The sequence below is a fragment of the Pyrgilauda ruficollis genome, unplaced genomic scaffold (assembly GCF_017590135.1).
Source record: "Pyrgilauda ruficollis isolate IOZ18807 unplaced genomic scaffold, ASM1759013v1 scaffold23, whole genome shotgun sequence".
Lineage (NCBI taxonomy): Eukaryota > Metazoa > Chordata > Aves > Passeriformes > Passeridae > Pyrgilauda > Pyrgilauda ruficollis.
In genome coordinates, this window is record NW_024522539.1 from 15157121 (window position 1) to 15173969 (window position 16849).

The following is a 16849-nucleotide window of genomic DNA, read 5'->3' on the forward strand; positions in this document are numbered from 1 at the left end:
GGCAGAGCTTTCATGGAGACTTTCCTAAAATCAACTTTGCGGTTGATTCTGGTTAATCACTCTGGTAACCAGAACAGTTTGTGTCTGTTTAGGGAGCTCATGGTGAACAATCAAATTTCAGAAACTGCAGCAGCTCAGCAGGGTAATTCCACACCTCCTTCCTCCAACACAGCTAATCTGAGAGCATCAGTTTCTTCTCAAGTAAAACAACACACAAGAACAAGTTTCCTGAGGGTGCCAATGTTCATCCAGGGGTGCCCCTGGCACAGAGTGCCATAAGGTGCTGATGAAATCAGAAGTGTTTTGGGGATAGTGGGCAGGAAGCAGAGCTTTAAGAGACCAGACATGAATTTTGGTAGATGGAAAGACAATTAGAGGTCCAGATGGAGAGACAGTTTCTTGCAGTTGTCATGACCCTCTGGTGTTGTTGGAACTATTTCAGCAGGCTGCTATAGGAGCCAAGGTCTCCTGAAGAACCCAGAGAGCAGTGCTAGAAGGTACAGCACAGAGGTGTCCCACAGGGCTCTGTCTTTCACTCTTTCACCCTGATCTGAACCAGCTGGCTACGAAGGCCTAAAATGCACAATGCTGTTGTTACCCCTCAGTACACTGATCAAGACATTAAATAAGGCACTGGCAGCTTGCTTTCAAAAGAGAGTGAAAGAACAACACAAGAAAGTGAATTAGAGATGAAGAACGTTAACATGAAGGAGAAGAAATGAAAGTAATGAAATGAAAGAAAAGAAACTAGACAGCAAAGGAAAGAGGATCAGGCAATTACACAGCACTTCAGCAAGATGACAGTTCTGCATGCAGCCTATGTGATCCCAGGGCAATGTGAATTCCAAGCAGGAAAATTCTTGCATCCACCTGAACAGAATAGCCAAAATGGAAGAATAAAGACGGAAATGGCATAAGTACCATGCTCCAGCCTAAAAATATAGATACACTATCTATTTCCCAGTCTGTCTTTGGGAAACTGCAATGAGCAATGCTCAGGTCTATTATGTCCTCTAATTCTTGGAAGCATAAAATCTTTATCAATAAAGTGTAATAAGCAGGCTCACATAAACTGCACGAGAATTTTGGTTTGGTTTTTGTTTTGGTTGTAGCCCAATTTCAGTTTTGATGACCGGTTAGCACTGTATCTTAAGGTGCACACAACATTTATATACACACACACACACACTATAAGAAGTCAAAGCTGTACGCTTTTTTTCTTGCCGTAAGTTGACTGCAACAATTTTCCAATTGAACATAAATCAGAAGAAATTTACCTTGAAAATTTACCAATCTGACACGAGCTAATGGACTTAGGATGAAGAAAAAAGGTTTTTTCCCTGCACAAACAAGTAGGGTCACTGCATAGCCAGATTTTATTGCAAAGACCTTAACATGATAAAAGCAAAAAGCATTAATTGTATTAATGGCTGTTCAAAATGAAATGTCTTTGCAGTATAGCAATGCATTATCTAGCTTCTGTTCACTTTTGATTAAAACACCAACCAACCCAAACCACTCACTCTTCATAGTTTAAGAGTCCCAAAGCTCCTTCATGAAACAATTCTGTTGTCACTTTTATATAGGGTTAGTTGATGCCTTCCCCCTCCTTTTTTTCAGTGAGCTAAATATAATTAATGACTTCAAAATGGAATTAGTTCAACAGCATTGGGCTGAAAGCATTCATTTATATGAATCCAGTTATAAACCATAACTCAAAGGCATATTGTAAAGAAATTTATTTCACTGAAAATTCAAATAGCAGCCTTCTATATAAAAGTGGTATTAAAGCTTACACATTAGTACAGTCACCATAAATTCTGATTTTAACAGGCTTGGATAAACATATAAATTTTGGCTCAGTGAGTCCGCTGTGGCTGTCAATACTCTGAAATAGATACAAGCTTTAACAAACCTTTAATTCAAAAGCCCATTACTGTACCAACTGAAATAGAAAGACCTGAGTATCAAAGAGGAGTTCTTCCCCACTTTCATGGTATTACTTCTGTAAGACAGCAATTGATCTACAGCCCTTGAAAGAAAACAACTCGCTTCCCTCTCCTGGATAAAAGTCAGTGCAGTTTTTTCATCCATCACAGTGTAACAGCATCAAAATACACCTTCTGCATCTGCTTAAAACAAGGAAATAAACACCCTGCAAGTCACAAAGCCATTCCATGACATGTCAATTTACTTTTTCTGGCAGATTCACTACAGGAAAAAAATGTTTTCATTAAAAAAACCTAAATGAAGATTTGTTTAAAGCAGTCAGTAAGAGTGAAATGGGGAAAAACAGAGGGAAGAATTTTTACACGTCTACATACTGCTAATGTTATTCTGAGGTGCTCTTCCACTTCATAAAGAAAACATGGAGAGATTCCTGCATACATTGTCCTGAGATTTAATAAACTGCCAGACTAACTGTTGGTTACTTAATGACAAATAACATCCACAACATTTAGCAGCAGCTGATAAATTGTGTAACCAATTTAATTTACCCTCTCTTGACATTAAAACCAGTCACTGTTAATAAATAATGTCTTAAAACATCTGGGTGGGTTCTTTAATTCAATGAACAATGTATTTGGAACTACTGTGATGGCACTAGTGGGCAGGTAAACAAATACATGCTCATTTTCATTCTCCCAGCACGGCTGATGTGGTCTGTTTAGAATACAGTCCTTTGGTTTTCTGTGTTCTGGTATCATGTGCTCTTTTCCCTGAAAAACACCATAGTATTTAAACTCAGCTTCATTTTTTTGTATGGGAATGTTTTTTATTCTTTCAGGCCATGCTAAATCCCCTTTGATTAGCTTGTTCAATTATCTGATCTCATAATGAAAATGGTGTGATTTTGAGGAGCAGTAACAAGCACAGCTTCACTGAGAGCCCTCATGGCATTACTGGCCCAGCTGAAAGGAGGGAAGAGTTCTTCCCCAGGAACTGCACAGAGGCAGCTCAGGCTGCACTGCTGACAGGGACAGCTGCATGTTTGGTGCACACAGGCAACTCCACTCACGTGAACAGAAATACAAACAGGAGCTGCTTCACCAACCTTGGGGCCACTTGCTGTGAATCCAATGGACAACTTCCTCCAGACAGCCTTTGGGACAACAAAACATCCTTGAGAAGAAGTGTAAATGCCTAAAAGAGACTGAGTTTGGAATCATGTCTCCCCTTCAAGTAACGTGATTTATGAGCATTCAAATTGCTTGGGACATGGTATTACTTTCAAAAGGAAAAAATGAGTAGAGTAGGTACTTAAAACTAAACAAATCTCAGGACTACTTTCTACTGACATTGCTTACAATGGGCTTAATTATCTATGGGAAGAAACCATCCCATTGTATATCTGCTGGAATTTTTGAAAAACAAGTAAAGGGAATAAAAATTAAAATCTTGTTTGCAAAGCACTGGATTAGCAGCAAGCAATCTGGGTTTTGTCTCCTCGGATAAATCTCCTAGATAGCTGGATCAAAGAAGTTCTTTGTGAAATAGACACTTCACTGAGATGTTTGGAGACTGGGAACATTTTCCAAAGTGATAACCGTTTTGGTATCCAGCTTAAACAACTTTGAAAGCATTTTCTGAAAACTGGAATTAATTATAATTAAATTAATTCTTCTCCCACATTATATTTGGTGATTATATTTGAAGTCGTGCTATGTAATTTCAATTATTAAGGTGTTTTCACACTAGAAACAGATAAAAGTCCTCAGAAACTCTAAAACTTCCACCAATGAAAAAATGCTTGGCTAACAAAAACTGACTGCAGTTCAGAACTAATGCCTTCACCAGCCCATGGCAGCGCTTCTCATGTGAGATACACAGCTTTATGCCAGCTCTGGACATGCTCCTGGAACTTTAACTTTAGGCTCCACAGAGACAAGCTGGACATCTGTGCACGTTGCTCATTCAGGATATTCATTCACACACAGAGAGATCCCACCCCCACTAAAACAAAATTTGAACTTCACGCAGTTACCCAATCGCTAATGCTGCGGCAACAGCCAAGACAAGAAGTTAAGCCACACAACCCCACAATATTTTTGCCGGCACCTCCCTAAGAAATTTTTCAATTCAATTCAATGAGGGGAAAGAGACAAGTATTGAAGGATTTTATTTTGGGATTTTGATTTTACAAGCTGCTGGCAACTGTCCCTGGACAGGAGCATACACACGCTCTGTGACATCTGTTAACCTGACACTCCGGGTATTCTGAAGGTGGGAAGGAGCCTCAAAAAGTTCATTGTTGGTGTGTTTTGTCTTTTGTTGGATTTTTTTTTGGTAATTCAAAAGTGAACTTTCCTTCAATTTAGCATATAAATTGAATTCATTTGATTAGTCTTTCTAAGATGTAAAGCTCTTGTCTCGTCCAAACACAGTCTGTGCCAGCCAGCAGGTCAGGACATGACGCACTGAGTGAGGAAAGCTCCACCTTCTTCAAACAGCACGGCACAAACATGTCTGCAGCTCATTCTGCAGAGCAAGGAACTGGCACAGCCACTACATCCACTTGACAACAGTGGTCACTGTTTAAAACCAATTATTATCATTCCCTAAGAAGGGCCTTCAGCACACTGAGCATCCTCAACCCCTCCCAGTGCCCCTGTGTGCAGAACGAGCAGCCAGTGCCACCAGAAGGACCCAGCGTGACACAAGACCCAGGGAAGCCACTTCGTTGGTGAAGCTCTTCAAGCACAGCCCATTTCTCCCCATCAGCCACACAACAGAAAAAGAAATGGGCCTCCTTAAAAACAGGTGCATTACACTTTTCTCTAAACAGAAAAACATGACTTGATCGTCCCTGTAATGTCTTCCTCAAAATCCCAAAAACGTCCACTTCTGAAGGGCCAAAAGCTCATGGCAATAGCTCCTGCTTCTTCCTGCTTGGCCACAGGGCCTTGCCATGGTACATGCACTGTCCCAGAATGTCCTTCTCCAGGTGGCACTGCTGCAGTGGGGCAGGGATTGCTTTTAAACATAATTCTGGAAGAAGAATTAATTCATGTTGTCATCACAGCCACCCAGATCTGTACATACACAACTGCTGCACCTCTTTGCAGTAACATTGCAGAGGATCCTAACTTTTTCCAAAGAGATAATTACAGACTGCTTGCTGACAATTACTTCCAGTCTCAAAGCAAACAAGACAAACAATGGCACGAATCAGTGATCCATGTCATATCTTAATTATCAGAATAAATGTATTTAAAGCACAGCATTAACAAAAGGAACATTCCAACAACACTTTGCCTGACACTGTCTCACAAATGTAAGAATAAAGTCTAGGGAGCTATCAGACCATCAACTTGAAGGTAGTACAAAATACTGTGACCTGTAGTAGCAAAGGTGTTTTATTGGCAAAGGAAGTGCTAAGCACAAGTCTGAGCCTTCCTTCACAGATGCCCCTGCTCTGGCCTTTTGGAGAATTTTCTGTCCTTCCACCAAATGCAAATGCTTGTCTCTCCTGAGGTGCTCAAATTGTTATTTTCAAGCCTTGATGTCTTAACACAATTCCCAGCAGTTCTTCTTAGCCTTTTACATTCTGACTTCTGTTTACTGATGCACTACTTCTCCAAGTGTAGTACCACATCAATTAATTATACAGTAGTCTGCCTAATCAGGTTTCCCTAGGGTTTTTAACAGAAACCCTTTGTATTTCTTAATGATTCCACGAGATTGTAACTATTTTTAGTTCTGCAGTAAAGGAAATTAGTCTGCTGACAATACTATCTCCTAAAAAGGTGGAACTGCTATTAAAATGGTTGATCCAAGCACACTTGAACATTGGAGAATTCAGATTTAGTCTGGATCTTATGATTAACATTTCTGTGTATAACATATGCAGTCATCACTTACAGAGATACAAATTAATAGAAAGCCTGGAACTGAAGAATAGATATGACCTACTTATCATTTTAATATTAAAACAGATACATTCAAGTTAATAGCGAAGTCTCCACTGCCTTCAGTACAATTCACCAATTGATCAATGAGAGTCCAACAATTTCCTAGACCAACTTCTCATGACCTGTCTAGTCCTGAAAGAGCATATGCTCTACATACCCAAGATCACTTTTCTTTAGTTCTAAGGCAGACATACACAAATTTTCTCTCTAATTTAAGGGGGAATTCAAGATTAATAAGAAAAAACAACAAAACCCCACCAAACGACAGAATCACAACAAACTATTCAAAGCACAAATCAATAGAAATACATCAAGGTTTCACACTATAAAAGCTCAAAAAAGCAGTAAAAAACAGATGGAGGACTTCTCCTGTGCTGAGCTGGTTACGTATTTGGCTGAATTGTGTGCTGTACTAAGAGAGGCCAGAATTAAAAATATTAAGCAGACAGCTGCCTTACTCCAAAAGAGTTTTTCTCATGGATCATAAGAGGAGTCTGTGTTGGAGGCACCTCTGGAGACCACTTGGTGCAGCCCCTGCTCAAAGCAGGGTCAAATAAGGCTCAGGGTTGTGTCCAGTTGAGCATCTCCACGAATGGAGACTCCACAACCCCTCTGGGCAACACGACACAGTACCTGAGCACTGGCATAACAACACATAAGTGAAAAAGCAGACCTTTCCCTTTCATCAGAGCATTTGGGACCCCCTTTGCCCAGCCCCCCTAGTGAAATGGCACTGCTGCAGACACAGCTCCATCTGTCACCCAGGCTGACACACCTGAGTCACAGGGAGACACGACCTGCAGCGCTGGCATCACGTAAGCCCCGACGCTCTTACCGAGTGCATCGGCATGCCCGGGTTCTGAGACATGGCTCCTAATTCTTACTCTTACCTATTCCCCAAATCAGAAATGAAGATGTGCCAGAGATCATTTCCACATTATGAAAGCAGCTCTTTATAGCATTCCACGGGGACCTGTCTGCAAGGATGAACTGTATCTCTGTGCAGTTCCTTTTGTCCTGTATTTGTTCTTTGATGTACAAATACACCACAGACTAAGCGGTGATCTCTTTGATGTTGAACTTTTATACTTTATTGCAACTAGCACACTTACAAGAGGAGCTGCCAGTCATTTTCCCTTCTAAACATTCAAATTTCATGAGACGTTTGCTTTATGAGTCAGATTTCCTCGTAACTTGTTTTAAGAATTTCCAGAAGAACTGTGCTACTCTTCTGGACTGATAAGTTGATTAAAAATCAAGACCTGATCAGGTTTTTCAGGTATTGCAAATTAATACAAGCATTGGCTAATATATCTGAGTATATTTAACACAAAGAATAATTACGTAGTCAAGTATGTATTTCTTCACTCTCTTTTAGGTAATTCTGGATGGTGCTGGTAACCAGCAGTGACCAGGAGTAGCTGCATTGGGAACAGGACAAACCAAGGCAGACAGGCAGCGGTACCTTCCTGGATATTCTGCCAGCCTCCAACACTTTACACTGCAGGGACTTCCAGAGCCAGAAGCAGCTTCTGCAGTACAATTTTTCATAATGCAGCATGTACACATCGAATTTTAGGCTGACAATACCACAGCAGATTAAATTACAAAATTAGTTACTTCTGCAGCAAAACAGTAATCTACACTGGCAGAAATGACACGTTAGGAAGTGCAAATTTACCACCACTAAATGCTACAGCTTTCAGTGTGACATAAAAAAAGCACTTCCATTCTGAAGCACTTCTGTGAGGGTTTTTAAATCGATCCTATGAGCTGAAATTCTTCGGAGTGAAACTTTGGTATTCACAAGGTCTCTGCTTTAGAGTGACCTTTATGTTTGGCTATTTTTCCCTTCTGTAAGTATAAACACTGTGGTTGAGAGGGAAAACATCAGAAGAAAATTAGAATATTTTGGAACAGTGACATCAAGGAGGGAGCATTTCCCCAAACTGAGCTCTAGGTTTCCACAACAAAAATCAGTATTGCTACTGATGGTCCTCTCCAAGCCAAGTAGTTTAAAGGTGCATTGTCAGTGTGCTGGCCAGAGAAAGGCACCATGCTGGACATTATAATCTCAAGTTATGATTTTAAAGTGAAAAAAACATACAATAATTTTAGATGGTTTTAGTCAGTGAGAGAAAGTATTTAAAATGAAACAAATCTGTTACAGATACTGACTCCTCTTCTTCCAAAACAATTCGCAGCTCAGAAAGGAGAAGTGTTGTTAAGAGCTAGCGAGGTGTATGCAAAGGAGGGAGCACTCCAGCACCTGCCATGCCAGGCAGCCAGGTGCTGCACTCCACCTTTCTGCCTCGGAAATGCAAAGTTAAACCCAGAAATACCAGCAGATTTTTAAGAAATCCGGACAGAGCTAGCCATAGCCATACCAGAAACACCACGTTTTCAGGGCCTTTTTCAGGTTCAGGCAGAAGTCAGCTCTCAGTGCTCACCCAGGTTCTATCATATGCAATCAAACAACTCACCAAGAAAAACACAAGAGTGAAATACAGCTCATGTTACTGAGAGGCTTCACACATAGTGTCCAAGGAAGCACCCCATGCGGGAGGCAGGAGTTTTGATCCTCCTTGAAGAGAACAATAGCAAAACCATTTCTTGAATTCAGCTGCCCGAGCTGGCCCCTGCCCAGCCCCGCGGCAGAGCCGTGCCGGGGGCGCTGCCAGCCCGGCTGCTCGCTGCTATCGCCCGGCGCATCTGGGAGGCAGCAGCGCCCGGGGCCTGTTTGCCTCAGCCATTTAGCAGGCGCCTATGTATATGAGCTTTCTCAAATGAAACATTTCTGGCTCTTTAATTAACCTGTCTGACTTTTTTTATTATCTGTTGATACAAGAATCTGTCCAGCAGTTACAAACATCTTTATGTACTCATATTTTAAGCAAATACTTCTTTTAATTCAATAAGGCACCCACGGTAGGAGAAAAACTCTCCCCAAAATTTAACACAATGCATCTCTGTCAATCTAACAATTGCAGGGTGTGTCCCTTTGACAGAAACAACGCTGAGCGTGAGCTCAGCTCTTCCAGCTGATCACAAACAAGCTGCCCCTCTCCACATGGCAGAGGGTGCCCCTGCAGCAGCATGGCAAACACACCTCCCCAGCCCTGGAGAGCTCCAGCCTGACATTCCAAACCTGTACACAGTGGTTTTACTTATATTTATGTGCTCCAAAACTGGTAACATAAGGTCCCATCATATGGCCCATTCTACAGGACTCTAGAAGGAGGTAGTCCAAGGAGAGGAAAAAGCAGGGGCACTCTACAACAAGCAGTTTTCTGCAGTGCCCAAGATGGGTAAATTAATTCCCAAGCTGAGCAAAAAATAACTGCAAATTCACCAGAAAATGTGTGTTTTCTCACAATAGCTACTCTGGCAAATCAAACACAGACAAAGATGGGCTAATTAATTTAGCCAAATGGGAAAATGCACCCATTATGAGAAGCATTACAGTTGTTACAGGAGGACAGCAGCTACTGCTGCTCCTGCCAAGTAGTACAGCAATTTATACTGTTCAAATTTTCACCAGAACTGAAGTATGTGAATATCTGTGTACAAAAAGGAAACTCCAAATGCTCTGATGACCAGACTAGGGATTGTTTTTTACTGGCTTTCAACTCTCTACCTAGACTAGAGGCTCCAGGTGAAGAGCACCTGGGGCTTAGAGAGAATTTAACCTTCTTTTGGGGTGAGAAGAGGATAAATGACCCTTTGAATCATGTCACACTAGGCACAGGGCCAAGCAGAGGAGGCTGGACAAGAGTGCTCCTCTCTTCAGAACTAGAATGAGGTAAACATAAGCTTATGTAAGTTTTAGGCACACTTAACCCATGGCACAGTATCACCTCCTCAGATCCCTGGCAGTCTCACAAGAAGTGTGAATTAAGTGCCACATGAAATGGGAACTTGATTTCTAATTGGATCATGTAAATTGTACAAGGCATTAAACAGTAAACGATACTCGGATGAAGGGAGGAAATTGCTGAGCCAGTGAAATACACGATCTCTCAGTATCTGCAAGAGCTGGAAGCAGAAGCCATTGCCATAATGCATCACTCCCCACTTCACGCTGTTAACAAAACTACAGCGAGAATAGCAAAGACTTTAGGAGTTCTAGAACATCGGAGCACACTGCAGAAGACAGCAGGTGCAAACAGTGACAGGACCTTTTCTCTTTTTTGGCTGAGAGTGCAGAAAGTATTCTGCACACACCAGGTGTGAGCAGAGGTGGCAGGAGGTCCAAACACAGGGCTCTGGGCAGGGTGCCTGCAGTGCCTCTGACCAGCACCACCCAGAGCCGGTGAAAAGCAAGGCTGGCATGCAGGAACACAACCCTGCTTCTCTGGCAACCAGTCTAAATTCCACCTTGTGGTCCCTTCAGTTTGAAGGAACACTCTGACAAACCCTTTGTCACAGTGTATCTGTCTATGTAAATACTTAATGCCACTTTCCCATCCCTTTGTTTGAGAATGATCAACTTCTTCTAAAGTACATATATAAAGAGTCACGCAGTTGGTTTTATGAAGCATTTTGTCCCAGGATTCAGTGGCAAGAAACAGCACAGTATTTCAAAGAACACAAACAGTACACAATAATTACACGGCTGATACTCTATAAGTATGCTGACTATTCTATTTGCATTGTTCAGAAGAGAAGAGGTTAGACTTATTTACATCCAAGCAGCTTTAATTAAGCTTTGAGATAAATGCTCTTAAAATGAAAGCTGGGATGATTATACCTCTCTCCACATTGATTTTAGCCTAGATGGCTATGTATGCAGCATGACAAAAGGCCCAAAGGCTGGAATCACACAAACAGGAGAGCCACGAGCAGCGATGGGTCCTGCACCAGTCACAATCGCACAGGAAAGAAAACAAAAAACACAGTGAAATTTGAAGTTGACTGCTTAGGTGTGGTGGAGCTGGGCCACAGGTGCAAGGGCAGCAGCAGTGGGAGCTGCTGACCCCTGCCAGTCCCCTCTGAGATGAAGTGCTCCAGCTGCACTCACTGACAGCACCGAGAAAACACAGGCTACAACCGTGCTGGGCAGCCCCCAGACTTCTCTGGGGGATCGAGCACTTGTGAGAGCTTTAGGTGTCAGAGGTTCACATTAAGCTGCAGCCGGAGAGCGTGAGGAGCAGTACCCATGGCAGACACTGCAAGGGCATGGGCAGACCAGCTCCGTGCTCCTGAGCGGCAGCACACAGGCACCAAGGGAGTGCTGGGAGAACCTGAGAGAGGTGTCCCAACTGGCATGGCACTGGACTGATTTCCCTGCATATCCATTTGCTCCTGTCAACATGCCTGCTTCACCTTCCCCTGGCACTGAAAAGGGAAGCAAACGCTAATTTAATGACATTTTTCAGGAGAGTGGAATCAGTAACCTGTGCCGGCAGAGAAGCCCAGAGTAGAGTGGTGGTACCTCAGGGGGCTTTCTGCAGTGCACTGAGCTCTCCAGAGAGCTCCCTGCTGCACTAACCCCCACTGTGGAGAGGGGAGCAGCACGACACCCCGTGAGTCACTGCCGCCCTGAATCACTCCCTCGTGTTCTCAGCAGAAGGTGCAGGCAACTGGGAAACAGCCTGAAACTGCACCCAGCTTGCCAACCTGTATTTTGCAGAATTTCCCAGCCTAAATGCCTCCAGCAAGCTACAGACTTTGTTCAGCACAGGCAGCTTACAGGATGAAGCACAAGGAGAAAGTCCATCTTCAGACCCACTAAAAGGCTTCTGCTTCAACTTTCCAGTCAGTGCCTTTTTTCATCCAAAAGGCAGAGGTCTGCACGGTACAGACTCACCTTTTTTTGCATAACTTAGTTATTCTTGGAGGACAGAGTGCTCCCCTCCCCTGCTAATGTTTATTGCAAAAAGGAGAAAAAACCCTGATCTTCAAAAAGGAAGAAGACAGTTTCTGTACCATTAGTTATGTGCATATCCTTTAGATATCAGTCCTCAAGGAAAAGACAAACCACAAAAGGAGAGAACTACTGCTTGCTTGATCTCAAGAGTTATCAGCTGTAATTGCAAATTACAGCTCACAGATAAATACAAGAAAGGTGAATAGTTTTTCCTTTCATTGTGAATAAAAAAACCGAGAAAAACATTATAAAATGTATCAAGTCTGACTGTAATAACATTCTTGTCATATGCAGTTATTTTGCACACTACAAAAACTTATCTCCTGGGAATGGAAAGGGAAAAAAAAGAACATGCTGCATCTCAACTTCCTCCAATACTAGATAGAGAATTGCAATGTATCTACTCAGGAGAGACACAAAGATTCGCCAATTTTGATTTAATACATATAGTTTAGAATAAAATATACCAATTTAGAACTCTGTTGTGTAGTCAAGACAAAATACTAACAATCCTGATGGTAATTACCACACAATAGTGATAATTTTTACACTGCACTGTAGGCAAGAGAAGCAAGAAAAAAGATTTCAAACAGCTTAAGGTTAAAATTGAGTGCTACATCATCCTAGAAAAAACCCTCCAAACATGCTAGGTCCTCTACAATGGGGAATGAGTAAAGCAATCAGTCTTTTTCACACACAGTGGGGAAGTACTTGATATAAAGAGGACTCAGTTCTTCACTAAGGTCTCCAGACACTACTCCCCAAACTAAAAAATGCCAAACCAAACCTTCAGTTCCCCGCTGCAGTGCCAGGCTGCAGGGCTGCAGGCCCTTCCCCTGCACCAAGTGACCCAGCTGCCACCTGCCCCTGACACTCCCCATCAGCTCACTGAATAAAGCACGGGGACATTTCAGATCTGTCACAGCCCACCCCCCAACACCAGCTTCCTCTGTACCCTCCTCTACCACCTCATCCCCTCAGGGAGTCATTTTGTTTGGTTTCATTAAAAAAGGGTACAGAAGTCCTTGAGTTGTGTCTGCAGACTGCTTGAGTTTTGCCCCAGTTATTCAGAATTATCCATGAAGAATTATTTTTAAGACTGTGTTACAAGCCGTTGGGACCAGGCTCACCATTTTAGCTAGGCAAGAGCTGGATGCAAGTTTAAAGAGTCTGATCTAGTGAAATGTTCAGCACCCACGGTTTCTGCTGACCTAAACAGGACAGAATCTCCTTACTTGAAATGAGTGTCCCCAACTGAGACTTGTACAGAGCATGCAACTGCCTTTGATTTTCACAGAGCGAGACATAAAGACAGATTTCCTCTTTTACTTTTAAATCTCGAGAGCCTTTCAAAGAGCCTGAAAAGTACATTTCAGCAATAAACCTCAAACCAATCTTATCCTGTGAATGTAATGCAACAAATGTCTTAGGTACAAGCAAGTCATTCAGATCAGTCATATGAAATTAAAGCAGCAAGAAAACAGCCTGTCAGCTAGCAATTCCAAAGGCCAGATTCTGTTAATATTTAGTCAACAGAAGTTCTGTACTGGAGTATTTGCTAAATTGGATTTAACTTTCAATAGTGCCATAGTGAAGGTAAATTTAAACACGCTTCAATTTGCAAAGCTGCATTTTAAAAAAAAAAAAACCTATGGCAAGATATTTTTCCATAGGCATTTGTTTCCTGGTGAAAAACACTGAGTAATTACCAACGTGCTGGGAGGCTGGTGCCAGGATACATGACAAAAAACACGTCAAAAGGTCAGGCTTGACAGACTGGGAAAAGCTCACCCAAATGAAGCAGCGGTGCGTGCATCCCTGTCTGCTCCCGGAGCAGCCCGGCTCCGCTCGCTGCAGGAAAAGCACCCGGGGCAGTGGGACAGCGGCAGCCAGGAGTGCCCGCATGCAGCCAGGAGTGCAGCCTCCTGCACGGCTGCAGCCAGGGCAGCGCTGCCTCCTGCATGGCTGCAGCTCAGACTCTCCACAAAAATGCAGCAGATTCCAAAAATCCTGTGCACTAATAAGGGAACCAGTGGAGTCGTCTTCCTTAAATAAGTGGTTTTAATGACTGAATTTTCATTTGGAGACACTGTCAGTAGAAAGGCTAGTTATATTTCCAATGATTCAAGCACAGACCCCGAAAACAAAACAAATTCCCTTACAGCCTAGGAACAACAGATTCTACTCATCTGGTCCATCTTCCACAAAACAGCAACAGACTGGAGTTTACATTAACACAGCAGTAGTCAGGATTACTACCTTAAATGCCACCTTAACAGTAAATACACCTGGGTTGAAATAGCTTAGAAAATTTCCACCAGCCTTCCCACCGATCTCTATTTAGGAATGCCCCCAAGAAAGATAACTATTGCCAGGTTCCTGTCCGTATTTTATAACTCATCAGTGGACTGAACCCTTCTGTCCAGGCCTGATGATGGCACAAGACAAGTACCTGAGCTCTCACCAGCACTGGCTGACACACCTCTGTAAAAAGCAGGCACGAGAACATGGAACAACCCCAGAGCAAGGAAATAATCTCTCCTGGTCTTGGGCTCACCTCTGGCTCTGTACTGGCCTGACAAACGAAGCCCTGACTCTACCCCAGCGCAGGGTACCTGCTCATCAGTTCAGCACTCAGCACTACTCTCCTTCAAGTCACCCCTGGTGCTCCTGCCAGGGAAGACTCTCTCTGGAATAAGATCTGCACCAGTGACTGCGCGGGCAGAATGATCGGATTTCTTTGCAAACTTCACTGGTGAGCACATAAAGTTGCTGTGCCCCTTAACAGTGTCAGCTGCTTAGCTGACTTGCCTGTGTTACAAACTAAAAATGCAAAGCTTCCTGGATACTCTACAGACTCACAGCAGTTGATAAATAATTTCTAAAAGCGGATAAATAATTTCTAAAAGCCCATCAATCTAGAAAATACTTATCCAGTCATTAAGAACTTTGATGTTTCATCTCTGCCTGTTTTCTTTGAAATCAGTTGGAAAAAATCATCTTTCTGCTCTGCCTGAAATGAGAAAGTTTCATTTCCTAACACGCAGCCTGTGTCAAAGACATGCCCAGGCTCTTCCCTGGACTGGTGTGTTCCCAGCACCTGAGGTGTGTGAGTGCAGCTCTCCATGTGTGACAGCTGGCCCGTCTTCACCCACCCAAATCTGAACCCAGGCTCAGGAATTTTCAGAATTAAAGAGAACATGTTGGCCAGAACATTGTGTTACAAGAAAAATAAAACAACTCACAAATTAACTTCACATGGTATCAGTTTGGGCTATCTAAACAACAATAGGAAAGGCAATAATACGCCCTGTTTTTACCCAAAAAATAAAACTAAACCAAATATGAAAATCCCATATTCTCCTTAAGACTGTAATTTTTTGCACTTTAACTTCAGAACTGTAAAAGATTAGAAGACATCACCACAGAACAGAGAACAAACGAGATACCCAATTCACCTCCAGATTTTGCATTTTTCCCTTTTACTTTTGAGCTTAAACTCCATTCCCTATTCTATTGGTATACTCCTCTCAAATCAGAATACTGGCCTGTGGATCTATTATTTCATAGCAGTCAGAGGCCCTTTTAAGACAAATGACAACACATTTCCTCCAGCTGAACCCTGTCCAGCAAATTAGAGAAAGGATAAGAAACCAAGGAAGTTTTCCAATGCACTAGAAAACTAAATATTATGAAACATGAATTAAATGTACTATAGAAGTAATCTGTAAAAACTACAAAGACCGAAGCATTTCCATAATAAAGCCACTAGGAATTACACTTTAAAATCCAAAAGCTGGGCCCTGCCAAGATTTTACATCAGTGTGGAAATTGGTTTAAATGAAACTCCCAAGAGAATAAAAAATATATTCTGAAGTTAAATTGCTGTAAATCATCTGCTTGCTCTTTTACAACATACCTTAAATCTCTGTCCAGAAGCACACAACATAATCACAACCCCCAATATTTTTGTGTGTCTACTTTCCTCCCTCTTCTAAAAAATTTGTTAATTTCATTTCATGGTTCTAACAGGCTTATAAGGGATACACTGAAAAACTGTTATCAGAATACGTAGAATTCTAAAGGACTGCTAAAATATCCATGTAGTTTGCACTTAAAAAAATGCACTTCCTTTTGTTATAGATGCAAGTATTTGAATCAACCCAATTACATTTTCTTGCCAAATACATTCAGCATGGCTAATGATTAATGAATATAGTGCTTTTCTTTTTATTCACATAGGCTTCTCTCCAAGAAGAAAAAGGAAGCCGAGTAATTGAAAATTGCCGTCCTTAAACACTATGCTACTACTGGTGTGCATTACCTAGTGCCTTGCAAAGTGGAAAAAAAAAAAGAAAACAGACTCTAACTGAAGCAAGACTCAATATTCTTTTTCCAAGTAACTAAATTTTTAAAGAGAAATTTTGCCCAAAATTCATTTTAAACAGCACACATGTAGTATTTTAGTGGGGGCATTAAATTAGTATCTTTAGATTACTGTGAAAAAATATTGCATGTAAGTAAGATGGTTATTCGGATTCCAATTTTTTCCCCCCTATATTTAAAAAATCCCCAAACCTATGACTTTAAAAATACTGCAATGCAAAGCTCTGCTGCGGACCTAATTTTATCAGAAAACAGGGCAGACTACAAACGTACCTCTAAACTTTTGGTATCTCATCAAAAACTTCGTTTGACTGTCCTCAGTCTGCCACTGCCCCTCATTAAGGACTCGAATCCGCAAGAAGAGAAAACTCCAGGTTTAGAAAAAATAAGTCACTAAGTAACTCTGCTTTTTCCTTTTACTCCAAAGCCTTTGAAAGACGAGCAGCTGCCTGAAGACGGCATTTTAGCCCCATCAGCTGCCCAGAGGATGCTGCACGTCCTTTCCTCTTTGCTAGAGCCAGATTTTAGAGCACGTTTTCTGGCGGGTTCGCAGCAGCCCGAGCCCAGCCGGTGTCCGCTGGAGCGGGGGCAGCGCAGCCCTGCCTGCCCAGCGCCGTGCCGGCACGTGCCGCTCCCCTCGAACTTGCAGGCGCCGCTCCAAAGCGCGGCGGCTCCCGGCGCT

The 16849-nt window shown here is 42.3% G+C and overlaps 1 protein-coding gene across 3 annotated transcripts in view; it reads right to left on the reverse strand.

Annotated features, from left to right (window-relative positions):
* The window catches only part of RORA (RAR related orphan receptor A), a 341873-nt gene that overhangs the window by 44095 nt on the left and 280929 nt on the right, over positions 1-16849 (reverse strand). The window lies entirely within an intron of this gene.